We start from the raw sequence: 21608 nt of genomic DNA, 5'->3' as shown, positions 1-21608 counted from the left end.
ATCTTAATACGGTCTCTGCTCCACAGAGTTGCCATGACATTATCATGAGATCATTAGACTATGCCAAGTCTCATGCAAGAGAGAAAAACATAATATTACAGAAAACGGCTGTTGGGATTTGAAAATTTCATTTCTATTTCTTTCATTGCCCTACAGGTCTTCAGTCAGGAAAAAGAGGTGTTTGAACACTGGCTCAGTGGCGACCTGATGAACATGTAGACACAGACTGGGATAATCTGCAAACTTTCTTGTTATCAACAAATGTTAAAGCATTTTTGTTAAAACAAAAACATCTTTATTGTTATCGCAGACTTATTTTTTCTTAAAAAGTGCATTTTGCTGTGGTATGGGGGTCTGATTAAATCTGGGTGTAAACAGGCTTAAGTAAAACATTAAAAAGAATGTAACAGAAAAATGTTCTTTGTAGAGAAGAAACGGCAGTACATCAGGGTTTAGCTAAAGACTTTCCATCTTTTTTTTTCTGTAGGAAAATAAAAGTATTTAGAAATTTATAACCCATTTATTTGTATAGCACAGTGCATTCCCAAAGGACCCAGAGGTACCTGAGCTCTTAACAAGCCATATACTTTTGAGGTGACAGTTTCTCTGCTGATGAATACAACCATCTCTGGACTGAAACACAACTGTTTAATAGGACATAGCAAAGGTACATGAAGGCAAGAGCCAAAGTAAAAACAAATATGCCCAAGATGTGTGCAGTTAATGCAAAATATTTGTGCTGCTGTGTTGCTGGAATACACATGATCTCAAGTCCAGGAAAAATTAAAAGGTTAAAAAAGTTACAACCAAAGAAACAACAGGACAGTGCCAAGTGAAAGGTCACAAGACAAATGAAAAACACATCAAATGGCTCACCCACTGATGTACTTTAATAGCAAAATGACCCCCATCAAAACGTTCACCATGAGTGCAGTATCAGAAACTCTCCAAAGAATGCATGAAAATGTTGGCTTCCTAAATTAATCAAGTTTTATAGCTTGCTTGGAAATTTTGGTCAGGACTTCTAAATACTAATGTACCACTTCAGTTAATATAATTTCCCCTTGAAAACACACCTTCTTTTCCAGTAATAGGAAGTGTGTTTATTGCTGCCACCACCCCAATTTTATGGCATCCTACGTGCTCACGTGTATTGCCCAATACTAGGAATGATCTTGGCTTAAATTGTATGTCCATTTGCCTTAATCATTTCACTCCACTGTGCAAAGGGGAAAAAGTAAATAAAGGTTTAATGTGAAATCAGAAGGCAAAGGGACCACACTTTCTAACAGTCTGTACTATGCTCATCCAGAGCAATTATTATTGCTCATTACATTTCCATGCAGAAATCATTACATTTTATATCACAATATGCATTTTTTTATAAGTAAGCTTTAAGCAAATTAGAATACTTAATATGTTTTTTGAACTTTTGCCAGGCGTGTGCTCCCAAGCTGGTTCCTTCTATTTACATTGTAGCATTTATCCATTTCCAAATATGAGAAGATTTATCTATCAGATTCTGTGCAAATTCAGTACACAGATAATTTGTAAAAAGCTTTCTTTTTCAAAATGTTCTGTGGTTTTTCTAATCTCATCTCTTTTCTAATTTCCTAATCATATAACCTTGAAGTCTAAAGACACAGCCTGTGATAATCTGTGTAAACTGTCTTTATTGTTATCACAGACATTTATTAAAAAAAAAAACAACAACACACACACGCGCACGCATTCAAAGCTGCCTTTTAAGTAATACTTTAGTCACAGTTCAATCAGATCCACATTACTGCTACTCATCAGATAGAAAGTGTTCACGAGCAGGAGGGGGATATTGACTTTAAAAATTCACTGGCGAGGCGTACAGAGCCTGCAGGAATGTCAAAACTCCAACCTGCATTTTGATGTTTTTGCCTCAGGTTAGTCTTGACTGACATGCTTGGAGCACTCTTGTTTGTGCTCCGGCATCCATTAACTGTCCTTGACTCAATGTTATACGGGCCTTTACGGTCAGCTCGGTGCCTAATGGTTACGGCAGATTAGATGCCACGAGGTGTAAGAAAAGCATACGCCTCACTTTAAGGGATCACATTGGTCAGTCCCTGCTTCATTAGGGGGTATTGTTTGATCCTAAATTAATGAGAGCCTGTTAATTATTATTCTGATAACTCTGCTTCACGTGGGAGCATGCCAGGCAAGTGGTGTTGTAAAGAAACGGAGTTTTGCAAAAGAAAACAGAATGTCAAGGTTGAGATGTCTTTGAGTGGGCTTGGTTTACATGTAAGGCATTTCGCTCAAGTGTGGATGTGGCTGGGTGTGGGGAAAAGCAAGTCTTAGCTGTACTTTTGTTCAGCATTGGACTGCCTTGCAGAAACAGCTCAGAGAAGGCTCATCAGTCCAGCATATAGATAGATGTATATATCCGTTATCCCGTGCCATGTGCATTGCTGTCTTGCCTTCTCTTTGACTTTGTCCTTCCCTGGTTTCCACAAAGTTTTTGAAAAACAATCCAATACCCACTTGCACTTGGGTTCAAGGAAAGTCTCCCTTTCAAAACAGGGTAAAATGGGTGCAAAACCGGTGTTAACATTAACAATCATTTTAATCATTCTGATGTCACTCACGCTAATGTATATATAGAGAGAACTCTACAGTAAGTGCTGACAGGTACAAATGTGCCCATAGAAATGTTTTTCTTTAATATCAAGCTCAGATAAGCTTCTGAGGTGCCTATATTCATTTACTGGGAAGTACTGAGATTAGACAGATGTCTCAATTTAAAAAGGGAGAAAAAAATCTCATGTAGATGTGACACTCGTTCACCTGTGTTTTTCTGCCAGTCTATATAATGCTATCAGAACATAACCAGAGTTTTGATTTATACACCTCATTTGACGTTGACTGGCAGCTCTACAGAGAACACATGTAAAGAGATGGTAATTTAGAAATATGGAGTGCTTATTAGGCCAAATGGAAAGAAAAAAAAAGATCATTTCGTTTTACTTCTTTTGAAATTTAATGGGGGCCAAACCACCAAAACTGAACATCACTGCACTGAGGCACTGGGAGCGTGAAGCTGGACAGGGCCCAGGATGTGCAGATGGCCCCCAGCTCCGTGAAAGGCCAGGCAAGGAATACAAAATGCCCTAAATTCTAGCTTTGGAGGGGCTTGACATTTTAATCTGTCTTAATAGTTGAGGGCAATCTAGGCTATTAATTGACCTCTTCCATCTATCTGAGATATTTCACCAGAGAGAGGTGCTCCTCACTGCTCGGTGGCTTGGTGCTCCTCAGCTGTGGTTCACAGGAGGCAATGTAGAAAGTGCTCCTTCAGCTCTCCAGATCCCCTGTGGCCATGAAGTTGGCTGCTTATATTTAGCTTCTTTCAGTTTAAAACCCTTGCCTAGGCTCAGCAAACTCCTCGAAGCTGAAAAGCTCTAGGAAGAAAGGCTTCTAGATAGGAGCACCATTTTTTCTGGTAGTGTCACAGTTGACTCAAGCCAGATAGTGTTACTGGCAACAGCTTGGAGCTTTTGAAACAGTGAAATGTTTGGAATTAGAATATGACACATTATTAAAAAACTGAGATGAATTAAGAAAAAGAAAGAACCATATGTCCCCACATAACTTGTTAGGATTTTGGTCATGAAATGTCAGGAGGTCACATAGCTGACTTTTTTCACTAGCTGACTTTTTTTCAGTAGACCATAAATTTCATTATCTTGAAACAATGTTTTTCTTTCAACAAAAAAAGTTAAGAAGGAATTGGAATTCTGTAAGCGCAAGGGTGGTGAGAAATGTCTGTATCGTTTTCTCACTTTTTTGTGTCTTGCATTGCTGAAGCCACTTGAAATGTCTTCTGTCTTTTGCTTGTTTTCCTTTGGAGAAGATTTTACTGCTTGTGAATAGTTCTCAGCTGAGAGCTTTTGAGACCAAATGCCTTCTTCCCAGCTGCAGAATGAAGCCACAACAAGAAGCAGCTTCATTTGCAACTTCCCCACAACATTAAGCCTTCCTGCCTCAGCACTGACCTAGTGTGTGGCCAGCTTGGTTCGCGTGGGGGTTCCAGGCTTTGGCATCAGTTGTCGAGATGCCTGACAAGGTAAGCTCCTGGCTGGTGTTAATTTGCCTTGAAATTTAAAACCCCACATCTATAAGCATGCTGGGTTGTGTGGATCACCCGGTTGTGTGTTGAGTCCCAGATGGAAAGTATCTGTTATCTCCAAACTTGTGCTGCTTTTCATAAAACTCCCAAGCGAACCTGGGACCAGTACAGACCTTAGGTGTCTGGCTCTTTCCTAATCTGCTCCAAGTCTTGTGCTGGGGTTCAAAGTGAAAATAGTTGAAATGGACAAAGCAGTCGCTTCTTAGCTTGACAACGTCCAGGGTATTACTGAAAAAAATAATCGGTAGAGCCAAAGTCAGGCAGCTCCCTGGTCACACACCTCACGAGGCGGTATGAGGCAAGCGCTACGCCTCCTGCCAGGCACATGGATCGCAGTGGGAGCTACAGGAGGAGAAGCAAGCTCTGCTTTGGCCACTTTCCTACAAATCTCTTCTTGCTTCTGCTTTCAGGCACCCCAACAAGTGCACAGGTACATCAGGAGCTGCATCGGGCTGCATCTGGGCCAGACACAGAGTTTCCTTTCACAAGCTTTGGGACTAAGAGGTAGGTGAGCACGACTATAAGCCGTCACCAGCTGCTGTGCTTCTCGGAGCAAGTCCTTCAGCCCCAGTGCTGCAGGTGGACTGGTGCTTGTGTGTGTATGATTACAATCCCATGTGAATGTGGAAAAAAAGTCTAGTCCTGATCTATCCTGAAGACAAATTGCAACATGCTTTACAAGCTGTGCCCACTTGAAAAAAAGTCTTAGTAATTTCTAGAGAAGCTCCATTTCCTGGTGACGTGTCATCTACAACAGAAGGCAAAACTTGAGGCTTCTGGGAACTTCCTTTGGGTGCAGGTTTTTCTAAATGCATAAAAGGATCTGTGTGAGTGAGAGCAAGAGGTGTATCATAAAGTCAGGCAGAGCCTTGCACTGTGCGCTGTGCCACCAGGCGGCTGATGCAACGTGCGTTCGCTGGGAGCAAGAGCAGCAAGCTTTTGGCCCTCCATCCTTACACAGAAGCAAGCACCTGCTGAAATTGCAAGGAGGCTTTGAGCCTCCCATCCTTGCTAGAGGGTGACACACAATAAACTAATTCTGGAAACCGCCAAACCTTGATGTATATATGTATAAATTTCACCTCGTTACAGCAGAGAGAGCCAAATCCTGCACTCTGTTGTTTCGTGGCAATCTCTATAGAAATCATATGCCTGCTGGAAGTGCCTGTGTTCTGGGGATTACCTCTGTGGAATATACGTGCTGTAAATGGAATTTTTTAGTCCTGTGGTTGGCCTCCCGGGAGCGGCTTTCATTGCTGTGATGGAGGGAAGGCCAGGGCAGCGTGCGCAGCTCCCACCTGGCCGAGGGGAAGGCGTGCCGGCTGGGCGCTGTTTTGTACTTGCTGGTTCTTGACATTTGATATGCTGCAGTCGGGTGACAGGAATCAGGATCTCCAGAGCTTTGCGTGTGTTCGTCACAGTGCTATTTGTTTTGCTATGAAGTTTCCTGCAGTTTTCAGCTCCATCGGAGCTGCTGCGATTGCCAGATAAGTGTGTTTGGCTGTGGGTGCGGCTGAGCCAGAGGAGGGTGCCATTTCGGAGGTTTTGCTTTGGGATATTTTTAGCTGGAGGAATAAGCACGTGCATGAGGGAGTTTTCCTGATGAAACAGATGATTTCAGCACGCTATGGAGTTCACCTCAGTGTGAGATTCGTTGCGCATAGCGGATATGAATAAAAACAAAAGATACCTTTAAGTCAGCTGTCACTGATGCTGACTGGGAGCCCAAAGCAGCTCCCACTAACGAGCTACCCACCCATGAGTCTCCAGTGTTGCTACTCGTGTGCAGTGCCCAGAAATGAGAAAGATACATTTGATTTTGACTCTGTTATTTGACTCTGTCCCTTAACATGCATCTCATACAGGTCGTTGTATGTGGTGCAGCTCAAACACCCCAAAGTGAAGTGCTAGGGGAGAAACCAGCAGCCTGATCTCACCCAAAGACCACAAGCACCTAACCCAGTGTTACGGCCAGATTTGAGATGTACAGAGGCACCTTGCATCATGAACTTCTGCACTCAGCAGCCACGTAGCCTCAGGAACAGCTCAGCATACCAGCTCACCTGCTGCTTCATCTGGGGGTTGCCCACGGACTGCCAACCCACCCTTGCGTGTACAGACCTGCCCTGAGCTGGATGGTGAGGCACTCGGCCCACACCCAGCAGCTACAGGCATCCAGAAAGGAGGAAGACAAGTCACCTTGCTTCCCCAGGGGCTGCTATAAGTCTAGCCGGGGGGAGGTGACCACATACTGGCCAGGCTTATCCACCCGTTCTGTAGTAATCTACAGTTCCCCTCTGATCTGCTGGGATTTCGCCAGTCAGATCTGTCTGCCAAACCAGTCCCCTATCACCATGATGTAGTGCTGAAGGAGTAACCAACACTAGTGTACTCTCTCTGGCTTCAAGCTGGGGTCACCATGCCTGAAATGGTGCATGGGTTACCCACAGAGCCAGGAAAAAGAGCAGAGAGAGCAAGTACGACAGGTTGGATGAAGGCAGGGGTGGTGCAGGGCTAGTCTTTTGGATTTTTCCTGCTGCCTTAAGCCATGAATTTGAGCAGATAAACAGTGTTAGAAAATCCAGATCAGATCTCTTCCTCCCTGCAGTCTTGGTCATTTGGAAGGAGAGCCATGGGGTCCTATGTCTGCTTGTCTCTAGTGCCATGAAACTTGCTTTCCCTTCTTCACATTGGCACACTTTCCACAGGGGGGATGCTGGCGAGTCATCGTTAGGCTATAATCCAGTGCCCTTTTCCAGAATGAGGAGACGAACTGACTCTGGCAAAGCACTGAACAGAGATCTTGCATTTCTTGGCCAGATGTTTGCCGTGAAAATGGAAAGGTACCTACTTTTAGGGTGGGACCCAGGGGCTGGGTCTTGAAATGAGGAGGGGTATTAAACCGCAGAGATGGCACTAGAATTCAGGCAAATGTGCACCGTACTTTTATTAACGGTGAGCAGGAATTTTCGAGCATTTTCCTGGAGCACTGACCTCTTAATGCACTGTTGCAAGCTTGGGTTTTGAAATTCCTCACTTATTGGCATTTAACCCCCTTAATTTGATCTGGTCCAGCCATGTCTGTAGTAGCCTGGAGACTGACTGAAGGAGCGACTGGTGCAGGTGCTTCATTAAGGTGGTGTTACATGCAGAAGAAAAAGTATCCACAACATAACTGTCCATAAGCAGTTGAAAAAATAAATACATCAGCATTTTTCCTGCTATTATAGTACGTAGCTGTTTCAAACTTAACCCTGCAAATGCTGGTGTCAGAAAAACTTAAAGATGTGCTACTTATGTCCTCCATCTGCAGAAAACTGGACAGTCTTAAATCACCTGTGCAACCCAATTAAAGCTAGACAGAACTCCATTTTTCAAAGGATGGCTTAAGTTAATCCTCATACATACAGATGAAAGCTGAACTTCCGTAAGCAAATTTTGACAAAGGGGAAGGGCAATTGCTGTGTGAAATATAGACACAGGAAAGATCGCGGATGATAAAAGTAGTGCAGTTTAGCATATTAACACACATAAATTTTTAAAAGTATATTTAAACAAGACAAGTTAACTGTCCAAAGATAACTGTTTAAATGAAAAAAAAAAAGATCTTCAATTTAGAGATCTTCCTGTGTAGTTACTTTTTGAAGCTGTTCGCACCCTGGGCTTCTACACCGTCACTTGGGAATAAGTTGTAAAATTTAATAGAGCAATGCATATAAAAGTAATTCCTTTTGATTCTTCTGCCTCCTCATTTCATCAGGTTATCTTAGGTCTTATGTTCTGGGAAATAATAAATAATCATAATTATCCCCTAGTCACCTTCTCTGCACCTTTGAGGATTTTCTAAACCTACCTATTTTCTGAGACAAAGTCTTCATTATTTTCTATCTTCTCTGGTTGTCCTTTCTCACACTTTTCTGTTCCAACACTGGTGCAATTAGATATTTATTTTGGAGGAAGACGAGGGGTGAGCAGAGCTGCTCTCAGCCCAGGATGTGGCTCATTGTTGTTGCTGGCATTCATCTCACTTCTCGGTGATTCCTTATGTCCTTCTTTTCTCTCTGTCACTGAGTACTGAATTGACGTTTTTCACAGAATGACTCTACAGTATCTATAACGACTCCAAGACCTCCATGAATGGCAAGAGTGTATTTAGAGTTATTTTTTCCTGTCTTTATAAATATCAACACTGAATTACTCCTGCCACTCATCCACCCCACCATTTCGTTTGTGAGTTTCTTCAACAGTTTTCAGAGTCAGCTTTTGCTGTAACTCTCCTGTGTAATTTTCTGTCAGAAAGCATTGCCGTTTTGGAGTTCACACCTTTTCCTGGTGATTAATGGATGTACAGAACAGCAGAGTCCTCTTAAAACCACATCGGTAAACTCGACTGTATCATTAAAATGATGATTGCTACTTACTTTAACTTTTATTTCATAAAAGTGTGAGCCTGTTAGTCACCTATGAAACCACAACAGGAGTTGCTTACATTTCTTTAAGAGTTTATAGTGAGGAAAGTTATGAACCGTGTTTTAAAAAAACAGTAAATTTTAATCAAATTATCCTAATCATTATGTTTGTGGTCTCCTTTAAAAACCCTGAGAGGTTTGTGTGCATGACTTCCCTCAGAAGAATTTATAACTCATTCTCGAGATAGATATATATATAAAATCAGTTATTAATCTCATTCCTTATTACATATACCACCAATCCAATCAGGATTATAGAATATTCATTCTAGTAATTTCTTTCTAAAATACCTTATATCATGACATCAGTTTGACACAGATCCACAACCTCATTCTCTCTGAAGAAACAACCTCCATTCACTGCTTTTCTTAAAAGCAAGTATGGAGCAGACTAGGTAGAAAGCTGATCCATACAGATGTGTATATGTTAGTTTTTTCTCATTCTGTTTGCCTGGGAGTGGTTGCATGGCTTCTTCCATAAGATTTGCATATGCAATTTTGCATAAGATTTGCTGGACCTGAATAAATCCTGGTAACGCTCCTGTTTGGTTGTTGTTGGTATTTTGTTTTAATTTACAAATAAATGTAGGCTACTGGGACATTTCCATCCCCTTTCACTTTTGCATCTCTTTCTGCACTCCTGAAGGTATTCCTCCAACATCTTGGAGTTTTCATCTTGCATCACAGATTCCATGTAATCCACCAGTTCCCTTTTTTTGGCTTGTTCTGCCAGCACTGGAGACCTCTTGGTAGAGGCTGTGGGACTGTTTTAATGCTGCACATCTTTCTCTTCCCGGTAATTTATACTAGGCAATTTTTAGAGACTATAAAGGTATACGTCAGATGTGGAGATTACATCTTCAGGTTCCTCAGATGCTCTGCATTATCTTGCCAGATATTTATCTTGGATTATGTTGCCAGTGATTTTAAGAAAATACTGATCTCAGTTTTCTCACTTCCAAAATCTGTCAAGGAAAAAATAAAGCCAAAATTCAGCTCCTGCATGTTCAAAAAATATATATATATGCTGCTTTAATTATAAATATATTGAACATATATATATATAAGAAAGTATACTGACCATATAGTGATTGAATTACAACAATAAAACATATATATATATATATATGTATTTCTATATGTATGTACACATATGATATGGTCATCAGCTCTTCTTCTGCATTCATCCTAAATCTTTCAGGGGCACTGAGCCGACTGCACCAATGCTTTCCCATGCATGTGCTTTCTCTCAGAATGTCTTGGGTTTTGTGGGCAAAATAAAACCTACCTCTCCATTGTTCTCCACACGGCATAGGCACATTGCTTCTGCTCCTGTGTGTCACAAGCACTTTTAATAGGCTCAAGCTCAGATTTCCACTTGACCTGATATGGTAAACATATTCTGGGATTCCTCATCAAAAGAGTATACCAGGGGAAGTTCCTTACTTATTATTTCTTGTGATATCTTTCTTTTGTAATTGGGTAACACATTCATTCATACGACAGTAAACTGGAATAAAGCCTACATTCTAATATGTTCCAAGTCTGGAATAAATAAATATACAACATCTCTCACACACACACTTCTGTTAGTTAGTATGTGGTAATTAACATTTGTTAAAATGACTAAATTTTCAAACATGGACATGCTCCGTGAGAAAATCTCAGTGTGATTACACAGTGAGCCTTCCGTCAGAAGATAATAAGTATTTTTAGCACACTGTCTTACTTTTGTATGAATTTTGTCACATCCCAATCGAAAAACAAAAAAAAATCAGCTTTGGATTCTAGCAGTCCTCGTTTTCCATCAGTCAGGACACCAGCATTTTCACAGTCAAGAGAATTCTCACTTTGTTGATTTCATCCCATTTTAGCACGAGACACTGAAACTAAACCCCACATTCCTGTGATAAAATGGTCTGGAAAGGGGTCGATGGGCAGTGTGAGGGAGACCAGCTGCTGAGATGTTGGGGGAAAACTCTTTGGAGCAGCCTTTTCCCCGTTGTCTTGCATTGCACACAACTGGTGGGAGGGAAAGCACTTCACTGGGGACAGGATCCTTTTGGTGATTTTTCGTTCTTTTTGCACAGGTGTAAATAACTATCAAAATGCACAGACGCAGAAGTGCAGGTTCAGATCTATTGTAAGATAAAAGTCACTGCTGGTAATGGGATGTCCATCAGATAATTTGTGAGTTTAGAAGGCAACCTTCCAAGGAGGTTCATCGTGTATACCATTATAAAATGATCAACAAAAGGGATAAGGATGAGTTTCATATGGAGGACAGTGAAGTGACAAGTAGGAAAGCCCAGTAGATTTGTGGTCAGAAACTTCTTTGCATTTGTTTGATTGCTTTTAACTGAACCTGGAAAGCTGTGGTAAGCAAGCTGGCCCAAGGAGGCATTTCAGGTTCTGCCCTGGCAGCCAAAGGGTGGCACAACATTACCAGGAAAAATGGCAGGGAAACATGGAAAGGCGCTGTAAAAGTGAGAGTTAAATAGATTTTTGACCAGTGAGTCTGACCTAGGGAGGCAGCTTTCAGGGCTTCATCTCGACCTGAATGAGAGCTGTTCTGCTAGGACAACAGTGAAATGAGACTGGCAATTATCACTGGCACTTTTACAAGTGAGGAGCTTAAGGTGCTCATGTGATACCAAGTGCTTGTTGTGCAGTGAGCAGTTTTTCTGGAAGCCTTGGCTTTGTTTTCCTTTAGTCCTGAGAACAAAAAAGAAATGTTGCAAGGAAAGTGCAGAATGAATCCAAAAAGAACAATGGAGTTGTGCTTGGTTTGTTTAATTCTGAAATCAAGGTCACTTAGAAGTACTACAGCTTTTGTTTGTCTTATTGGTGTTTTTTTTTTAAAGGGTTGTTGTTTTGGTTTTTTGGGGGTTTTTTGGCAACATCCTTCTTTTCATTTGACGGTCCTGTCATCCCAGAACTGTATAGGTTACTGATCCTGCCTGTATTCAAAGCTGTTATTAAGTGGAGTCTTTTAGATTTTAGAGAAATGATAATGGTTCCAAAGATGACAGAAAGTGGCAGCTGGTGACAAAAAACCCCCTTGATAAGACGACAACAGTAAATCAAACTACTGCCACTTTTTCGTTTCATGTTTGTTAATACCACCTCGCCTTTTGAAGTTTAAAGCAAGGTTCAAAAGAGCCAGGTGCTGAATCATAATATTAAAGCAAGTAAGGAGCTCCATGAAAGAGAGGAGATCTGAGAGGGGAAAGCAACAAACACGGCTTTCAACTGCCTTTTGTCGGCCTTTCTGCAGATGTCACCAGTTGTTATCCCCAGCAGAGGCTTCAAGCTTGTAGCAGTGCCTCTGGCTGATTCCAACTCAACGTTTCAAGTGTCAATCAAAAAGGAAGGACGCAGCTTAGGTCCTGGTCATTGTCCTGTGAAAAGAGCCAAGCATTTAACATTGATTTAGCTCCCTCAATATACAAAGATAGAGCCAGCTTTGTGCAGCAAAAGGGCCTTTGGCAAGGTTGCTTGTAGAGCAATTCCATCGCATCCGATGCTCCTTGGTTTAGCTGTCACACTGCAGTGTCTGGAGTCCTATGAAAAGTTATTCAGGAATGAGTGAGCAAATTAAAAAGAAATAACATGCTCTCCTAAATAGCAATGCAAGCTATAGAAAGTGTTCTTAACGTCATTTAGCCCTGAAAAGCATTTTTAATAAAAGTATTTTGTGCTTTTAAATGCCTTTTAACAAGGAGAATAAGATGTTTCAGGACAAGAGGGGGCCCTTGTGAAACCCATCTCCATTGGATTGGATAAGCAAATTGTACCCACAAAGCGTCTTTGGTCAAGTGCTTGCTTATTTTGTTTTCATGCCACATACATTCATCATCACCCACATACTGCACTATCCTTCCATATGGGTGTAAAAAACGCCCCCAAACCCAATGATGACAAAAAGGCCCTGTCTGAATGCCACAGATGCCCCCCACTCCGGCCTTCCTGTTCTTTCTCATGTCAAATTCCTGCCTATCTCTCTCATAATTTTTTTAAAAGCACCTGGGTAATTATTTCCTTCTCAGCCGCTGCAGTGCCCACCCGCCCCCACCAGCACTGCCGATGAGCCGTGCCAGTCGCTTGGCAGGGTCGTGGAAATGACAAGTCAGTCGGTGGCCGTGCTTGGACTGTTTCAACAGGGCCTGGTGAGGGGCAAGTTCTCACACGTATGGTAGAAGCCACAGCTCTGTCCTTACAAAACAAAGTGAAACTGGGTGAAACACAAATAAAGTGTGCCTATTATTTTAAACAAAGTCAACACAGGATAGACGTATCCTTTTTACCTAGAAGTAATGTTCAATTTGTGAGCAAAAATAAATTATTGTAAGTTTGCTTATAAGCATGGTTCTTCTTTAGAGGGTTTTCTGTATTGTTCTGTTCAACTTTAGTGCATCACTGAGCCGCAGGTTGACCTGGTATCACAGAGACAGTAGTCTTGGCCCAACAAAATTCTTCCACATTCATCCAGATTCAATCAGAACAAAGATGGGGGAAATGTTGCCCTTTTGCAGGATCAGTGTTGCTACTGTTTTCTGTTTTGCACAGGTTTTTTCCCCCAATATTTTCATCCTCCTCTGTGCAGAATTACAGGTTCAAAAATTATGGAAAACGTCACAAGGAATAGCACATTTCCATGATGGCAATCATTTTTCAGAAGCTTCTTTCTCTTCTTAAAAGACGGTTTTCCAGTAATGACTAAGCCAAAACCACAGTGACTGACAGGTACTTCTCAGCTCCAGGGAAACAGCGCAGCCCCTAAAACTAGCTGTGTGCAATGCTGTTTTTTCTGAACGTGGGGCTGGGTTACTCCCGGTGAGCCTCCAAGGAGCCACATTCCTTCAGGCTGCTCATGCACTGGTCCAGCTTGCGTTATGCACAGTTTAGAAATACTCAAATAGATGATCTTGCTGGAGTTGGTTGTATTTTTAAATACATCTGTCATTACGGACACACACACATCTGCGTTCCTCTAAAGGCATTTCTAATAGTTCCCATAGCTGGCACTTCAGTGGGCAGACAGCAATAGTAATAATTTTGCAACGGCATTTCTTTTCGCATCTTGAGAACTAGAACTTGTTTGGAAAAAAGTTCCAGGAGAAGGAAATTACATTAGAGTAGAAATTGAAGCATGTGCACATGCATGCATGTATGTGTATGTGTGAGGGAGAGCAAAACAAAGGTGAAAACAAGCTGGGGATGCTTTATACCGAATCAAGCATTATAAACTGAGGGCTTCAGTGAACCTAAAAAACCACAATTAAGGTCAAATTATCAGCTTGCTGATATAATAATGCACAATTAAGGTAAGGAAACAGTCTTACCATTTTGTCACAGTAAGATAATGAGGAGAAAAAGAAAGGGACAAAAACTTAAGTAAATTTCAGCTTGATCTAAGTTTTGGTCATGGTCACAAAAACGTATTATCGCTCACACCTGTGTGGCAGTGCAGCTCAGGAAGCAGGGCAGAGTTATCCTTTATGGTCTTGGTGATCTAATCCATCCAGGACATTTTTCATCCTGACAGTCCCTGGCTTCCTGTGTGTGCTTCTCGCTCTGCTCCTCCGGTAGTACACTCTTCCTTGCCTTGCTGGGACAAACTCAGCCTCCCTTTAATAAATGCACCTTTCTTGAGGGTGCCGGAGAGGCCCAGCTTGCACAAGGACAAGATTTGATGGACCACCATTGGTGAATGGCTAGTGAAGGCCTGCTGATACACTTCTTAAAACACCTTTGTTTAACCATTCTTGTTGTATGGGGAGCTAAAAAAATCTCTCCCACACCTTTGGTGCCTGGTTTGCTGTTCCCCCACGGGACAAAGCTTTTATTTCACTCCCTACCCAAAATAGCTCATTTCTCTTATGCCTCCTCAACCTGTTTGCTCCCAGCACTCCTGCTTCAGTGAGGACACGTTTTTAAAGATCACATACATGAGCCATTCATTCCCCTTGGAGGTCAAACCAAAACAAGTGACAGGAGTAATTTTCTATGAGCAAGTAGATGTAAGTACACTGCAAACTAGTTTCAAAACTTTTTGAGCAGCAGTGCCACATACCATATCCTTGGAGGTCTTGAGATAATGCATTTGCATTCTTTAGTATCATGAGAGTAATGTTTCTGGTTGCCATTGTATCCACTGGAAATAATGACTTCTGGTCACCACAAATTAGTAGATGCAAACAGCAGACTATATCACAGCAACTTTGTTAATGCAGAAGCCATTGTACAACCAGACATTCCTGCCTTATCCATAAAGAGTAATTGCCTAAGTGTTTAACTGGAAAAAAATTGCATAGCCCTGGGAGTGTCAGGGATGTAGCATTTATGAATCAATTCATAATTTCATTTATATAAGGATGTCATTTTTTTACTATAATCACAAAATATCATCTTGCTTAAGTGCTTGTTATTACCATTGTTAAAGGCTGTGGCACAGAGAAATCAAGGTTAGTTTGTTTTTATTTTACACAGTGAAACTGTATTTGCACTGTTTCATCACTAGCAAAACCTCGGTGTATGTAGTCCATAGTGAGCATTTTCATTCACCTTTTCCACACAAACACCCTCTTCGGTCTGCTGATTTTCATACAAATTAATTGATGGCAGACTGCAAAATCTAAATTACAGGCATTGTCCTCTTCTTCCTTTGTCAGACAAGAGTTCTGCAATGATGCCTCCAGTCAACATTTTCCAGAGCCGATGTGACTACAGGAAGTACCAGCACATTGTTTTAAACTATTTTCAGTGCCTCCAATGAGAATTATGTTCAACTTTGGATTTTATTTTCAGAGCTACCAGGAGTTCTCAATCTCAGCTTGAACCGTCTTTGTAATTAAAAATATAAGTCTTCCAAAATGAATAGCCAAACCTGGAGGGACCCTCTCCTGCTGGACTCTTCTGACAGCTATGCCCACTTACTCAATGTCTCAGTGGCAGGGCTCTTTCCCAAAGCAAGGAGCCTCCAGCTTCAGGCACCTGCTCCAGTTCAGTACCAGGACTGCCTGGTCTCAGCACTTGTTCTCCTTTTACCATGCCAAAAAACCACCAAGACCATCTTTGTGAGACCATCTCTGTTTAACTGTTACACAATAACAGCCAAGGAAGTACCAAGGCAGAGGTTACATTCCCTTGGGGGGTAGATGCCAACCAGTGAAGGGCATCTAACACCCACCTAACTGGGGATGGGGTGTCATGACAAAGGCACAGAAAAGCTGGTTGGAGGAGACTTCAGGAAGTCTCTTGTCCAGCCCCCCACTGCAAGTGGGACCATGCCCAGTATTGGATCAGCTTTAGAGATCTTCTATAAGGTTCAAGCAGGTTATTTTGCATTGAGTAATTAATTAGACCCTGGGCCAGAGAGAGGTGGGAAATCCCAGGATAACCCATTCTGGTCTAAAGGATACACACGTTCCATCACTTCAGTAGCAGAGAGGATTAACACTATTACTGCAGTCCTGGTGCTCTAATGGTATGTATGAGGCAAGATTTTGGAGAGAGAGAAGTAACACGTTAAGCTAACAGATCTACCAGCAGGCTATCAGGCTCACAAACCGCTGCTCAGATTCAATACCAGACCTGAAGAAAGCATTGTATCTGTCTTTCTCCAGTGTGTTTTCTTTTTTTCCAGCTGAAACTGTTCAGTGAATGAGACTGCATTTGCAGACAGTTTTGGCTGCTCTGAAACAGCCTTTTTGTCTGATTCTTTATACTGATCACCTCTATCAGACATATCCCATATGGCCATCATCAGCAAGCTGCTGGTTCCATAGTAGGCATCAGATATCTGCTGGTTCCATAGTAGGCATATTTAAGTTTCTCATATGTTTGTCCCACAGTTCCACTAGCTTTTGTAGTCTGAAACGGTATCCATTTTCATCGTTCTTCTGCCTAGCGACATGCTGTACATGACTTGTACATCACCCCCTGTTCCTCCCCGACTCCTTGTTTTTATTTCATTGCTCATGCCAGTAGTCATGATTTTAAATAACAAGCTTACAGCCCATATTACTCTGTGTAAGTGCAATAAACTTGTTTAAACAAACTCCTCAGAGAGCTAATACGGTTTTGCTCAATCTTTCTATATGACAGCATTAAACATCAGTCATCCTCGTCCCTGCAGGTTTGCTGGGTTTGTAGTATGCCATATTACATTCCCTACCTAGGATCACCAGCACTGGACTGGTGCTCCTGCCACTAGTCATAAGGCTGCAATTTCAGTACTTTGGGGATTCTTTTCATTTGTACCTTTAAGGTTCAGGTTTGGGTTTTATTTTTTTTTATCTCTCTAGAACCACAAGTATAAAAAACTTTGGTTTTGTTATTTTCTAAATAAATGGGTGAATAGAAGTTGCAGTTTCAAGGTATTCATAGAAATGTAAAGGGAAAGCTTTAGGAAAAGCCCTATAGAATGATGCCCACTAGATGTTAAAGTGTGCCTAAGGCTGCAACTGACATAACATAACTTTGTCATGGAAAAGTACACGCATGCATCATCTTAGTATTACATATATGAAGAAAGCCATATACATGTAATCGCAGACCAGATGTTAACACTGCTTTTTAAAAATATTGGTCAAGAAAAATAAAGCTGGTAATTAACATGTCATTAAAATATGTCAAACTATTTTCTCTTTAAGGTAACACTAATAATTAAGCTAGCATTAAATGTATCATAAATATAATTATTATATGCTTTAATCAGTTTGATTTCAGTTGTGTTTTGTTTTTTTTATTCGAGTTCCCAATAGTCAAAGTTTTCTCCGTACATTAAATATACTGCAAGATGGCACAGGCTAAAGTATGCCAGGATGTGTGTGACTGTGTGATACTCACATCTGCAGGAACAGCAAACTTGATCAATCCCTGGTATTACCAGCTCAGTTCAGTTGAGGATCTGGCCCCTACTGTGTTTATTATTAGATGGCATGGAAGAGAATATATTCATTTTCTGCTGAACTTTTTGATGGCCTTGCTCTTTCTTCCTTTCTTTCCATTTCTTATACCCCATCCAAAATTTGTGCTGCAGAAATTCAATGTCCCTGTTGCTTTTTTACTTTTTTTTTTTCACTTGAATCTCAAAGCCAACTAGATTTCATCATGGCTTATATGCTCTTCCACTTGCTATCTGTAATCACAGTCATTGTGAAACTCAAAGCTAAGTCAAGAATTGTTGCCTTTTTATGGCTCCCTCTTTTATATATGTTGTGTTGGAGAGCGGTCGTTACCGCTTTTTTGTCATTATTTCTGGGCTTCACTCCATTAGCTAGTGAACAGGCCTTCTCTCATTGCTTTCCTCCAGTAAATACTGTAACATTCAGCTTCCTTTCAGGCTTGTGCTTTTAAAGAAAATCTTTGTACAATTAAAGATATGAAATTGCTAAATACAAGGCTGCATTCATTGTTCTCCCTTTTTAAAGGTTTAATCACACTTAATGGCTCTCTTGAAAACTTGAATTTTCCATGTTGATGGTTTTACCCCACTGAAAGAGTTTGCTAATATACTTTTCAAGTGTTTTCTCCTTAAATGAGCTATTCAAGAAGTTTTGTGCAGAATAAGATTGAGGAAGGATATATCCAGAAACAATTATGAAAAGGGTCCAGGGCTATCTGTTTATCCGTCGGCGGAGATTCATGAGCTCAGCAGCAGCCAGAAATAGAAAAGAGAAAATATAGCCGTGTCCAGCTTTGAAGGACACATCTTGAAATGTTCCTCCTTTTGGACCTGTCTCAGAGCAACAGTTGCTCCATCTTGAACCTTTGCACGGTGCAGTCCCTGATCGCCACATGCGAAGCACTGACCATGGCAAGAACTGGGCTGAGCACACAGCCCAGAGAGGTGGTGACTTGGGTCCTGCATGTCTCATTCCAGCCACAACCACCACCACGATGTCCCAAAGCACCTCTCTGAGGAGCTTCTACCTGTGGCACTGCCCGCTCAAGGCTGGAGTGATGTTGTTATGAGGAGGGGACACCCACATCTTTACTCAGTCCTTGGTAACCAACTTTCTGTCCGTGACTGATCAGCCAAAAGTATACAGCCACCCCTACGAGACACAGGCTGAACACCCATGCGCTGTTTGAAGTTTTGCCGTGGCTTTTTACAACATCTAGGAATGAAGCCACGAGCCCTGTGAAAGCTCTGGAAACTTCCAAACAAAGCATCAGTAGCACAAATTCCTTTGGTTTGCCCAGTGTTTCTGTCTTGACAGTCAAAGCCATTGAGGGTATTGGACTTTGCTTCCTGAGATATCACATCTCCTTCCACCAACATGACCTCCCATGACATTTGACGGGAACAATCTGGACTGTGAACCAACAGGGGAAGTTTGTGAGCTTATGCAATGAATTTCTCACAGCTCCTGGATCTAGGCTCTATTATTTGCTTTTACCCTTTCTGATAGTTATTTATCTCAGTGCATTAGAAATAAATGCACACCTCTTTTGTGGCATACATTTTCCATAAATAAACATAGACAAATGTTTAAAACAAACCCAGAGATTCCCAGTCCCATCCACTTCTGCACAAAACCTTAAACAGAACAAGCACAAGTTGTACAGAACATTTTACAAACTCCAGGGGAAGCAGGGAGACAGAGAACAAAATAATTTTTGCTATTTTATTTATATGTCTAAATACTTGGCAGCCACTCAGCTACTTTTGTAATGGGGACCATGTAAGTAGGTAGGTGCAGGTTTAGTGAGATGAAGATTATAAATTAAATGTAGTAGGAGTAATATTTCATCTGTCTGTCTCAGGGCTGAGACCATAACATAAATCCTGAGATACTTTAGATTAGATAGATGTGATATGCCAATCTCCACTTAAATATTTTGGGTCTGCTCCCAATAAAGTTAATGGAAGTAGGATCAGCTCTTTATTGCTCCCATGCTATCAGTGAGTCTTCACTTTCCATCAAGCAATTCATGTTTTGTATTACATTGATACAAAAGCCTCCTTCTGCTCGTCTCAAAGCCAGCAGGTTTCATTTTATCACCGGGAACCCTGTTAGGGTATTAGTGCTTTAAATTGAAGCTCCCAGACCCGGTTCACATGGCTCAGAGCCACTTGTCCTCGTTGCGAGTGCCCTGTCCTTACTGCAGCATGCGCAAAGCACTTAGTTCTCAAGTGCTTTTCAGCTGGACAGACCGAGGGACACAGACAACTTTCTGTCTTCTTCCTACTCTCCTCCACTGCAGTCCCAGGTTTCCCTGGAGCCCCTGTTTGCACCAGGATTATCAACAGCATCTTTGAGGCTGCTCTGTGTTGGGCTGGGATGAAGCCATCAGGGCATGCAGCTTGGAGCAGCTGCACTTGCCAGGGCAGCAGCTGATGTGCCAAGGACACCCCACCACCACCAGTGTAGGCCACACGGTTACAGCCATTGCGTACAGTCATTTTAAATTGTTTCACTCACACTCTTAGACCAGTTGGATTTGCTCAGGTTGGGAATGGGATTGCCTAGCAGAGGGCCCAAGGGGGTGCAGGCAGAGCACCCAGGGAGCTTCCCAGTCAAGACGGGGACTTAGGGCAGGAGTCGGTTGTCTGATCACCTGTTGCTAACGGCTTCAGTTTATCTAACAGACCTCTCACCGTCAATGAAGCAGAATTTTCAGCCCAGGTATTTGAATTCAGAGGCCTGCCAGTCATATGAACCTGAATAGCAAATGCTGCACCCCCCTATATCCCTTCTGGATTTGTTACATAAAACCAAATAGCTAGGGAGCAGAGACAGGATCAGGTGGCGTACCTAACCAGTTATTACAGAGCACGGTTTCTGCATTTCTGATGAACCGTTCCTGGAAGATTCTTATTAAAAATAATGGCAAACAGCAAATATAAACCAGCACTTTAACTATATACTGTGTGAACGGGAAAAAGGGAAACCCAGGCATTAGAGGCTTCATTATGTGCCACGTTTTGCTACATTTACATATCACCTGGTACCTGAAGCAGGCCTCTCTGGTCACCGGAGCTGCCCACAGAAGTCCCAGCACATCCTGAAGCACGTGTCCCCCTTCCACTCAAGCCAAGCATGTGCTTGAGGCGGACAGTGATTCTAAGCACTTTGCTGAAGCCAGCTGCCGAGTTTGTGATGGAGGGGTAAGCTAGCACTCCAGGTGAGCGGCAATAGCCAGGTCTGTGACCTTTTCCCTCACAGCCGGTTAAACAGGCACCACACACTATCAGGTTTCTTACAACTGCACTAACACTCACTTCCCAATTCATCTTGGAGTGCAGATCGCCAAACGGTCCTTTCTCTTGTCCTCTGGTTCTGGTTTTCTTATAGGCACCACACTGGAAAATAGTGCTGTATCGCCTCAAGCCCACCAGGAACATCACACCAGGACGTCTTTAAAAGCCGTGTGATGTTCATACAGTTTGTTTTCTTAAATACAGAGTGTCTCCAAAGTTACTGATTAATTTCACGCAGTGCAAGGAGAACTATTGATTTCCCATGTCTGCTTCTGACCCTTTAAGTTATAAAAATGCAAAAACATTGCTTAAAGAGAATATTTATTTATTCCTTTACCTGCTAACATGTGACTTCACCACAAAAAGCAGCTTTTGCTCATTTTGTTTTGATAAACCCTGGCGTGTTTGGTATTTCACTGAAACAATATGCTAACATATGAATTTCTAAGCTGTTCCTTATATCAGACTCCCCCTTTTCCGCTATACACTCCATGGCTCTCCAGCACTGCCAGAGCGCACACAGAGTGGTGGACTTGCGACTTCGCTGGCAATGTTTATTTTCAAAAGACAAATATTGTGCCAGCGTTAACTTCAATTAGGAGACTTATTTGACAATCTGACTACTCCATCTGATGCCTCAAGGGCAAATTTCAGCACTTTATGAAAGATGTTGGCCAAAGACTGATCTATATGAATAAAATATAGGGGAGAGAAGTTTTAATGAACATTTGAAAACAAAACTATCAAGAATTAACTGCAAATA

At 41.8% G+C, this 21608-nt stretch overlaps 1 long non-coding RNA gene across 1 annotated transcript; it reads right to left on the bottom strand.

Annotated features, from left to right (window-relative positions):
* Positions 1–451: 451 nt before the first annotated feature.
* Positions 452–20992, bottom strand: LOC114012541 (uncharacterized). The gene is made up of 2 exons (XR_008749269.1): positions 20597–20992; positions 452–9596 (listed from the first exon to the last, which is right to left on the bottom strand). It is a non-coding gene; the product is annotated as an uncharacterized LOC114012541 (long non-coding RNA).
* Positions 20993–21608: the final 616 nt, after the last annotated feature.

This window comes from Falco peregrinus, chromosome 11 (genome assembly GCF_023634155.1).
Source record: "Falco peregrinus isolate bFalPer1 chromosome 11, bFalPer1.pri, whole genome shotgun sequence".
In the NCBI taxonomy this organism is placed as follows: Eukaryota; Metazoa; Chordata; class Aves; order Falconiformes; family Falconidae; genus Falco; species Falco peregrinus.
Note: the sequence above shows the minus strand (reverse complement) of the source record. Positions and strands in the feature narration are given on the sequence as shown.